Here is an 11975-nt window from a genome sequence, read left to right as displayed (position 1 = left end):
AGTGTTATCGAATTTGCCCAACATTTTGCCTCCATGCAAAATGCCACAAGTTTTACAGTTGTGAGTGCGACTAACATTCGGTTACGTGTGACCATTCTGACTTTCTTGGATGCAGCTGCTAATGCTCAGCCAGTTCTTCAAACTGGAATGTAACATGCTGAGCTTTTCCCATGTTAGTTCTGATCCAACCACTTGGGAACCAATTAAGTACCCCGATGGAGTCCTAAGTTACCCTGAATGGTAATAATTTTGTTTCTTAACATGTCACCTCACAAGCCCCAGTGCAAATATGATTGAAATGTGATTGTCCGATTTTGCAGCAACGATTCATGTTTGTGGATTCTGAACTGGATTCAAACAGAGGGAAAATTCAAAGTTTCCAACCTTCCTTGGCAGGTATGTGATGCCTTATGTTACCATGTGCCTCTTTTAAGGATTAGATGAATCTTTACCGTCTCCCTTTGTTACAAGCAGATGGACCGGCTCAAATTAAGGATGAAGACCGCAACCAAGATTGTGCTTTTGGATTGTAACGAGACCAGGGCAACAGTGGTCTCGAAGGCAGACGCAGCGTGGAAGAAGCTAGTTCGCATAAAGGAGTGAAACAATTTCCACATGACGCCGAACGATGCAAATCTGGAGCTTTTTGTTAAAGATAACCCTTTCATTTTAAGCCTGGAAACTGAATTTTGTAGTAGTAAACTTTTTTACTGGTGTCGTTAAATTATTTTGATTTAGTGTAGTATATCTATGTCTGCTTCTATATGTGTAGGATGGCCACTTTTGTGTGTGGATGCTAGTGGTCCTGTCGACAGACTAGAGCACAATATCCACACCCCCCAAGTTACGGCAACTGTTATTGAAAGGGGGTTTATGGCCAAAACGAGTTTGTACCCAGCTTGTGCCATTTTGCTTTGCCTTCATGGCATACATGTTTGGCTTATTTTGCTTCAAAACTATGTTGACCATAACTAATTATATTAAGTAATGAAGTTATTGCTAGTTTAAGATTAATAGCAGTACTTATCCCCACTCTCCATATGTTACCCCGTGAATGAACAAGAAAATGGATAAAAACTGTCAGCTGACTTTGGTCATGTTAGTTAGGAAAAGCTATAAGACTGATATCCAATTGTTGGGAAAGAACATGTGTAGCATGACCATGGTATGAAATGAAAATCATCATAACACTCTGGGCATACAAGTAAGTTGTAGTTGTAACTTTTAAATAACCTGGTTGGCACAAATCAGGATTTGTTTATTGTAATGGAACCCTAAAACCTGTTTGAACAAATTTCAAAAATAGTTATGCGTTCGTTTTTAGAACACAGAATAATTACCAATTATAAGTATAACAACGAAACTGAGGAAACAAGCAAGATTAGTTGACTTCTTAATAACGCTAGCTAATTTTGTTTAGTCTTTATTGTTTATTACTAAACTAACAATATAATCAAAATATATTCATTAACATTAATTGTTTATTACTAAACTAATAATATACACTGAATAGAACGAATATTTATTTAGGTTTGCGTCATTAAATTATTCTTTAAATTCAAGATCTCTAAGATTAAAGATTTTTTGTGCTCATGAAGAGATTCCAAATTGTTAAATTTTGATTAAATGCGTTTGAGGGGGGGCTTGATTATTTCTGAATCTTACATTTATAAATGTTGCAAAGCAATCAAACTAAAACTTAGGACTATTTGTGATTTACGGAAAGACAAACTTTTTCTTATAGGAAAAGTTCCATTTAAATGAATTGCTATAATACACATGTACAAAAAACTCTAAGGGTTTACATTAGCAAAATCAGAAGTTTCATGCATCGACACTGACCGCAGAGGGACAAAATCATTGTGAAAGTGTAGTAAAAATCCCACTCAGCAGAAAAATCCCGTTGGATAATGGAATTTATAATTCGAATCCACAAGGCAGCATTGGTTATTACCAATAAAAGGGAGTGAGGCCAGAGTGTAACATTGTAGCTATTAAATAACATATAAATTAGAGTTTGCAGTTTATGATTAACAATATCCACATATGCATACATAAGTTCTCAGAATAAAATGCAGTTTCAGCATAACATGTTCTTGGTTACAGCATAGTTGGAACAACAGCTCACAAGTCAGTCGACCGTTGTCACACTTCTCCATTCGAAAAATGTTCCCAAATGTAGCCAACGGGTTGACATGGATTTTCAGGCTGCGTTTTTTCTCCGACAACGACGGGTGCCTGTTGCATTGACAAGAACGTCAAACCACAGAACTGTTAACACCAACATAATGAAGTGATAACGGTTGGTAATGAAGCATGAACAATGCAATGGCTAAATAATGAGTGTGCACTCGGTAATAAGCAAGAACAAATTGGTAAGAAAGCAATTTAAGAAAAGCCCACAAGGCGATTTAGACTTTAATTTTATTACGACGATGACTGCTCCTTCCCCATCATCGTTACCATATCATATGCCTGCAAAACTGGTTACTTGTTAACCCACAACTCAATGGTAAACCAAAAAATAACACATCAACAATCCCCTACGTGCATTAATTAGTATGTTGATTTTATTTACCAACAGACTTATTTTTCTGAATATTGGAGATAAAAAACATTGAGACACAAATTAATGAAATAACTACTGCTGCTCCTGATACAGTATTAATTTAGTTACAGGAAATAAATTGCATTGGTATTGAAACTTTTTATGGAGTTAGTGTTATTGGTAACGTGTCATAGTAAATAGTCCATGCACGAAATAAGTAAGGCGGTAACCTTTGATCGCTTGCGTTTATTTATCTCAGCAGGTGATTTATCATTCCTTGGTGAAGGTTGCGCGCCTCCGTTGGGGCATCTAGTCCTCCGGTGCCCTAGCTTCCCGCATGTGCTGCACTTTCTTTTGGTTTTCGGGGCAGACCCACATGCTTGACTCATCCGACCCGTGCCTTTTGTTCTAACACGAATCGGGTCCTTCACCCCGCAATCTTGTGCTGCTGTGAGATCATCCGTTGAAGGTCTTAGGCCGTTCTTTATTTCAAGGAAGAGAGCATCACTCAGAAGCTTCTTTGAGTAAAGCTTGAAGTCTTCATCACTCATGCACGCAACACGCCCTAAACGTTTACAAAGCTGGGAGAAAGCACCCACTCGTGTCCTATAGGTCACACTTCGGTCAGCAGTGTGTTGCTCACCACATTGGTTATGAACCTCCATTTTGGCTGCCTTAGACCACCTGCGCAGCACAAGGCTTTCAGGGATTTCCACTAAGTCAAGCCTAACACACACGGAAAGGATATGCACACAAGGAATACCAAACGACTCCATACGCATGCAGGTGCAAGTAAATCTGTTCGCGACAGGGTCCCTATAAACCTTCCAATTCATCTCAGGCCTTCGATACTTCTGGAGAGTGTATGCATGAGGGTTCTCAGTTTCATTAAATTCACAAATTCTAACACGAACACACCGTTTCAGGCTATCCCAGAATCTGAGAAACATTTCGCGGGTGAACATCGTCCACCCGGACTTTTCCAGCTCAACAAACTCTGTTTGTAGCACAGGTGTTCCGTACCATGAACGAAAGTCTAGCTCGTTCTCGGTGTCACGCAGAAAATCCACACACCTTTGAAAATTTCTGACAAATTCTAACACCCCGTACCTGCTCTCGACAAACCTCCCTAGTTTGGCATGTAGTGACTCGCACCTAGAGGTAGTCCGGACTCCAGCAAAAAATCTACCGCGGATGTATGCGATGGCCCAAGCGTGCTTTTTGGTGTACAAGTCCTTAACCCACTCAACCTCCCTAACACCGCACTCGTTAAGCATTGCCTCCCAATGCGCTTCGTACTCATCGATTTCCATATCTGCCAACATGCAGTGTCTAAACATTTGTGTGAATCTCGGGTCGCTTACGTTAGCAGTCGCGTTCCTCAGCAGATGTCAGGCATACAACCGATGATGTGCATCAGGAAATACAGACTGGATTGCTATCCGCATGGCCGGGTCGCCATCCGTGATGACCGATTGCGGTGCCTTACCTTGCATGCATTCCAGAAACTGGCGAAGAACCCAAATATATGACTCCTGCGATTCGCATGAGACCATTGCTGTTCCAAATACGCATGTCTGGTTGTGGTGGTTTACTCCGGAAAAGACTACAACGGGTAGGTTGTACTTGTTGCGGCCATACGTAGCGTCGAATGCTAGCACATCGCCGAAAATCCCATAATCTTCCTAGCAACGACCGTCGCTCCAAAACAAGTTGCATAGGTGTTGCCCTGCCCCCAACTTGTAACGCCAAAACATTTTCCCATCCATGCGTGCCAGACCTTCCAAGTACCTAATAGCCGCACTTACATCTCCGCCTTGCAGACCTCTCTGTTTCCGTATCTCATTATACATATCTTGCTTTGTGAATGTTACCAGATTAAAACCCCCCAGTTGTGCTGCGAAAGACTCATAAATCTTAGGTATGCTAATCCTAATCTCCTTCATGCTTGTTAGCTGAGCAACTTCTACCTCAGATATCTTCCTGTGTGACCGAAAATAATCAACAAGCTTTCCATACGCAAGTTTGTGGTTATGCTCCTCGACAAAACGCGAAACATACCACCTCCCACTACCGTCTTTCCTCTTTATCCTCATCTCCGCCATGCATCCGCATCGGGTAACGACCTTATGCTCCCTTTTGCGATCAACCTTTTCCAACCATTTCTTCTCTCGAAATCTTTGCCTATTACAAACAAAAGTATACCGCACGATCTCTCCGGCAGTGTTTCTAACCGTCTTGCCTCGCCGTGATGCAAAGCCCTTTAGTCGGCTGTAATTGTTATAGAAGCCGCCTGCCTCCTGAGGTGAAGAGAACTCCATTTCAAGAACATCTTCTGCTCGCAACCCATCCAAACCCAAAAATCCGGGCAACATTGAAGCCCCCCTTCCTTCCCAATCGGATAACTCAGCATCTTCCTCCACTCTCGTATCAAACATTGTGTCCTGAAGAATAAAGACAAACATTTCGCAATCAACTTCATTATGTGGAATGAATTCTGTTTAAATATTGCACGTCCATGCATATTAAAGCTCTTGCCCATCAAAGCCTTTCATTTTAAATTTATTTCAAATTTAATTTTGCAAATGGAATGTTCATAGGCACTAACATGGTTATTAATTCAGCCCTGAAAACTTGACCTGAAAAACTCCTTTCAGGATTATAATATTACTATAATTATAACATTGTCATGTTATAATTTAACATACAGTTTACCCAGCCATCATAGTGGTTGGCCACAACAAGATCTTCATGCCAAACTATTTAATAAAGGATTTGCTTGTCGACTTTCATTGTCACAGATGCAAGTAGTGCATATTTCTTTAAAATGTGAAAGTTCAATTTTGCAAACTTAACAGATACTACAGCCACGGCTAACTTAACAAAAAAACACCAATCTAGCATTTCTTCTACGCATCAGACTCATCACATCATAGTCACCACATAGAATATTAGTTCTCACAACATAACCCTCACACCTGCTAAGAGTACAACCAACTGCATGAACCATACCACCGATATGGTGTATCAGACCATTCCCATCCAATTAGATCCCACTAACACACTATAAAAACAAAATGGCACGTATACCCATCGTACCTGTGCATTCGACACACCACCATTGCCCTCCATCCAGAAATCCGCAAGAGGCTCATTCCACATACACGCATCCTTCCAAAACTTGCTACTTGATGCCATTATTACCTAAAGGACAAACATGTCAAACTGTAACAAACAATAAACAAGGGATTGCACAAACTTCTTTGGCACTTACGTAGATAAAAAAACCCTTACTTTACAACCTCATCTACTATCCAACATGATTCCAACATCCTCACAGCATCCACTTGCCAACTACAAACAAAGACTTCGAATAACACCACATGCATTACAACTACGACACAGAGAAGCAAACACATTCACCACTACCTCCTAACATTGCTACCAATACAGCTACAAACCAAGTTGTCACAAAATAAATACCGAAGGATTTTACACAAACAAAACGAATTGTATAAAGCATTCTTTGCAGCAGCAAATTCAGGGGTTTGTCACGGGATTAAAAAACAAACTCTGTTACCTCAATGTTTTTCAAAACACAATTAATGCTCAAACACCTAATGAGGTCGAAAATGCGGTTAACCCAACATTAACACATCGCAGAAGTTTTCAACAAGATCGTAAAATATTTATCTCAATGGAGAAATTAAATCGAAAACGAAATGAAAATTGCCAGAGTGAGTCTCAAAGGTGGACAGACTTACACAGGACGATTGGAACACTACGAATACTCATATGCTTACATAGAACTTCAACTCAAACCAACAAATTAAGGCCACTATCATTTTGGCCAACACATTTAATTAAAATAACTTTCAACCGCAAAAACATCATCCTTTTCAGCTAACACATAACATTACTTCAACAACGATAAAAACATTCGGCAACAGATTCAATTTAGGTTAATGAAATCGAAAAATAGTTAAACATAAATTAACATCGCTAACGGACGCTTACTTGCCCGGATGACTACCGACGGCGATGGTAGCTGAGAACTTAACTGATCGGATAAGCAAAGTGACAACAACGACCACCACACCACGGACCGGTTGCTGGTTTTGTATGCTGGAGCTTCCGAGAAAGCAACAGCAGGCAGACAGCGACTGACCTTCAGAGCCTCACGCCCTGCCGCGACGAGCTCCACCCACCACCGGTGACGAACGACCTCCACTCCAAATAACTTTCTCCCCAGTTTAGACCTACCCAATCCTTAGCCGCCGACACTATTTCCTCTAGGGATTTGCTCTTCTTAGGCCCACTACTGCCCCGCCAAAAGCGTCAACAAAAAAGGACTAATCCACCAACATTGTACATCGGCTGGCTCAGCTATAAATTGGCTTCATTTTTTCTTTCGGCTGATGCCAGTCACCTGCCCCTATGGTGACTTTTAAATTTGTTCTAGGGATATCATGGATATTTCACAATGTGCTACAAGACAAAATGTTAACCTTTAACCTGACCGTACATAGATCTTCAGAGTTCCAATAAAGATGCCTGGACCATTTGAAAAGTTTCCTATACTATAAACAAGATAAATAAGATTCATGTTTATAAAAAAAATTGTTTACAGCATGGCTATTCATGTTACTTTTACATCCTCTTTAACTTTCTTTTTCTCTCATTTGAATATTTTTCTTGATATTCTTAAAGTGTTAGGATATTATGGCGATGTAGATACATAAAATGATGATATCAATTATCTGAACAAAACATGACACATTATTGGAGCGCTCGACTTTCAGGTCATTGTAGTTGTTTCCTCTTTTAAATAAATAAATACATATAGTTATAGTTAAAGTACTTTTATAAAATTTTAGTATTGTTATATATAACTAAAGTAACTTATGTTTTAGTAATATAAAATAAGTTAGGTGTCAGATTGCTTTTGTTAGGCGATAAATAATGTTATTAAATTATTCAGTTGAGTATTAATTGTAATATTAAATAAAATTTTTAAATGTGTGATTTAGGAAATTAATTTTTCAAAAGAGATTTACTAATTAATTTAATTTAGTTTGAAGAATAATAAGTAAAGAAATATGAAATAAATATTTATTACGTTTTTTTTTTTCAAATTTCAAATTTTAAATTTTAATTTGAAATATGGTATATAACTTATTTTACTGAATATTGGTTGTAATATTGTTAAAATAATTATTTATTATAATTTTTATCTTTTTATTTCGAAATTTAAATTTTTACTTTTGATTTCGAATATGTCATATATTAAATAGATCTTTTTAATTTATTAAAATGTTTTATATTTTAATAGAAGCTTCGTTTACTACTCCCTAGTGAGTTAGTCACACTTTCGCACCACCAGACGCCATTCTCCCTAATTTGAGGGAGGCTGGGTTTGGCGACACGGTACAACTCAGGAACTTTATATTTGACAACCTCCTGATTACTGCATTCGTGGAGCATTAACGTCCAGAGACCCACATTTTCCACCTACCTTAGGGTGAGTGCACCATCACTCTGCAAGATACTACATACCACATTGGATTATCTACGCACGGAGAGCTAATATGGGTGGGTACTTGCGTGATTTCTAAACATGGTACTAGTACCTAACCTGGGAGTGGGTAGAGGAATCTCTCGGTGCTACGCTTCCTCAAATTCAATAGCAGGGGCACAGAGGAAGGAGTCATTTTTCATCAAGCTAATATGGTTTAGGAACCGAGTACGGCATATGTCAGCTGCTGCAGATCAGCCACTCTCTGACAGTACACGAGGTGTTACATCCTGTTATTGATCGGAAGTTAGATGATGAAAGACAAGTCAAACAACCAGGTCCATATCAGGTGGCTGCCATTATTAGAGAACTTCGAGAGGTGCTGCAGTCTGTCTTAGTGATCCACTATACTCGCATGGACGTACTACTCGTTATGCTCTGCATCACATCAATCTACCACTAACATTGTTAGATGCACGTCACTACTAATCTCGTGGATATACCATAGATTTTTAGAATGGTGTCCACCTGATAGATAGATTCTTATGTTTCCACTAGTCATGACTCATGAGTTATATATTTTGATATACGATTTTTGTCTTTATCTCGTTTATAGTGCAAACGAATTAACTTCTTTAATATCTCATTTACAATGTAAATGAGTTGAGTTTAATCGTATTTCGTTTACACTGTAAACGAGATACATGAAGATCACTCTCTTCCATATATCACGTATGCAAACGTGATATGTGTGTATGGTGAACTGTGTCTTATCTCCTTTACAATGTAAATGATATACACTTAAACTTAACTTGTTTATACAATAAACGAGATATATAAAGTAATGCAAAATGGTAATTAAACTATAAATTACATATATCTATATATAAAATAATGGAAAAGTCTAGGGGCCAACAATTTTTTTAAATTCTGGCCAGCATGTAACCAACAAAGAAAAGTGAGTTATTAGATGAAATCTTGCACCATTAAAATCATTATTGATGACTATTTGATGGCTACAAATTATAAAAGTCGATGCCTCTAGCATCCCTCTAAAATAATTAAATTATTTACTGAAAAAATCCTTTATGCTATTCATATTGTCAGCCCATTTATTGCTACCCCTCGATTAGTTCATTGGGCTGCTTCGACTAAAAAGATTTTCAATCAAATACATTGTAGCTAACGAAAACACGAATCTATCTTCGACTTTTCTTATCACTGAAAGATGGACGGGGGCTTCTCTTACCTCAAAAATCCCTTTCAGTAGGTAAGGATCAACAAGATGGGTTGGGTAAGTAAAATAAGAAAGGCTTAAGAATTAATTTTTGTTTTTGATTAATATTCTTTTTTTTTCTTTAAGTATTTTTCTCCGTATTGGGTTATTATTGGTTAAACAAAAGTTGGTAACTAACAAAATTATTTTTAAAATTAAGAGTAATTACACAAATTAGTCTCTAAACATTTTAAAATAGATATTTTATTTCCAAAAAAATTAATACTCAGATCAATGTCAAATATTTTTTTCCGCCAGATATAACAGTCTTAATCAATTTTTTGGCATGACTCACTAACGGAAAATGCTGAATTGACACGTAAACTCGAACATACAACAGTTAAGTGTTCACGTGTGCAAGAAGGACAAAACAGTCCCTAGCGTAAAATTTCAAAACTGTGTCTCTAACCCCAACGAAAAACATCTCCTTCAGTTTTGGCCCCGATCCTTCCCCCGATAGATGCTCAACTCCCCTTCCATCCTTTGTCCTTCCTCCCTTTCCTGCTATCCTCCGCCATCGCCTCCTCCACAACCATCGACCTCCGAAATCTTCGCATCTTCTCAAGTTCCTCTGGATCCACACCAGGACCTAAATTCATTCGATCCGATGTGTTCGATCCGTTTACGTTTTTTTCAAAACCACCTCTAAGGCTTTTGCGCCGACGGAGGAAATATACAATTTGAGATCAACCACCCTTCGAACCAAGGGTTATGCCTTCCGACAAACACCATTGGCGACTACTTCCTCAGTTTCGGCCTCGAGCAGTTGATTCAACAGCTATCCGAAAATGATCCCAACCTTTATGGTACCCCGCCGGCACCGAAGACCACCATGAAGAATCTTCTGACGGTGACAGTAGACGACGAGTTGCTGAACTCAGAGCATAACCAATGCGCGATTTGCAAGGATGAGTGAGGCAAATGCCTTGCAAACACGTCTATCATAATGATTGCTTACTTCCGTAGCTTCAACTACACAATTTGTATTTTGATTACCCGTATGAATTGCCTATCGATGACCCAAATTATGAGAATCGAAATCCCAAGGGGACACTAGCGACAATGGTTCAAGGTCTAGCGATGGTGGTGGCAGCAATGATGATGTGTCTGGGGTATACCTATTCTGAGGACTTTTAGGATATCTTTGAGGTGCCCATTTGGCTCGGGTGGGTCTCCTCAGAAAAGTGGTGACAGGGGATGGGGAAGTAGGCAAGAAAATTTGGATTGAACCGAAGGATATGTAAGTTTGTTTAGGATTGAATCTCTTTTTTGTATAGTATGTTACTACTATTAATAAGTGATGCCATTTTTTGTAGTATGATAAGTTATTTTCTTTATTAAAACAACACAATTTTGAATTTTTAGGTCAGGGTTACTGTTTTGTCCTTCTCGTACACAAAGACATTCAACTGTCATATGTGCAAATTTATATGCCAATTCAGTATTTTTTGTTAGTGAATGATGTTGGATAATCGATTGAGGACTGTTATGTTTGACGGAGAAAAATATTAGAAAATTAATCTAGATATTAATTTTTTTGAGACTTAAATATTCACTTTTAAAATTCTTAGGAACTGATTTGAATAATTATTCTAAAATTAATGATTTATTAAACCATGTATTGAATTAAAGTGACTTGTATATTTGTGGACGAAGAGATAATTTATTTATTTCACACCAATTAATTTTAACTATTTGGCTTTATCAGCAAACAAAATTACAAGTTACTAAAAGTAATCTAGTAGCGACATGTTTGTATAATATATATGTAGACACTGAATTTAAACGAACCTAATATTCTTAGATAGAGAAAGTGTAAGAACCACGATTAATTAACCGTTTAACTAAATAATTAAATTGTCCAAAATAGGTTCCAAAAATTTACAATGTTAATTAGAAAATATAAATATGATAGTTGGATTCAGTAGATTTTTCTGAGTTGGAAAATGTAATTTTTTGCGGAAAATTGCGTAAAAATGTGAACCAGTAAATTAACTGACAGTACCGGCTTAAATCTGTCCGGTGCTGTGTGAGAATAATAAAAACAGTAAAAAAACTAAAAAATTAATTAAAGTTGAAAACCAGGTACTAATTTTAAAGGTTTGGCCCAACGTTGGATCAAACAGGCCAAAAACACTAACGGGTTGGACTGGATCCAAATTGGGCCCAAGCCCAATACATATAACACCATTAATGAACCATACTTAGCCACAAACACAACATATGTAGTTGAGATGGGAAGGAGAGAAACCCTCCGTTGACACTATTTACCTCTAACTTTCCAAGCTCATAACTTGAGTTATGGAGCTCCGATTGACGCACTGTTTGTGACCACGCGATCACCACGAAGAGCTCTACAAAACTCATACAAGAAACTGGTGATAAAATCTCATTTTTTCTCTCAGTCTTTCCTTCCAAAAATTCGAAAATCTAGTGTTTGGAGTTTTGAGATTTTGATGTTTTAATGTGTTTAGAATCAATCTAACTTGAGAAGATTATTGGGTTGTGATCCTATAATATTTGGAGACAGTAAGAACCCTAACCCTCTTGTGAATTTTGAGATTTTGAGTTTAGAAATTAATTGTAATGATATATGTGGTTTAAACTAAATATTGTTGGTGTAAAAATTAAATTGG

The 11975-nt window shown here is 37.8% G+C and overlaps 2 pseudogenes; one reads left to right on the top strand and one right to left on the bottom strand.

Moving 5' to 3' along the window:
* Positions 1-2145: 2145 nt before the first annotated feature.
* LOC110269425 (protein FAR1-RELATED SEQUENCE 5-like) lies at positions 2146-5937 on the bottom strand (annotated as a pseudogene).
* Positions 5938-9758: 3821 nt separating this feature from the next.
* On the top strand, positions 9759-10567 carry LOC148570233 (E3 ubiquitin-protein ligase RING1-like; annotated as a pseudogene).
* Positions 10568-11975: the final 1408 nt, after the last annotated feature.

The sequence above is a fragment of the Arachis ipaensis genome, chromosome B3, assembly GCF_059453495.1.
Source record: "Arachis ipaensis isolate K30076 ecotype BB chromosome B3, ASM5945349v1, whole genome shotgun sequence".
Lineage (NCBI taxonomy): Eukaryota > Viridiplantae > Streptophyta > Magnoliopsida > Fabales > Fabaceae > Arachis > Arachis ipaensis.
The sequence above is the reverse complement of the archived record's forward strand: the minus strand, read 5'-3'. Positions and strand labels throughout refer to the sequence as shown.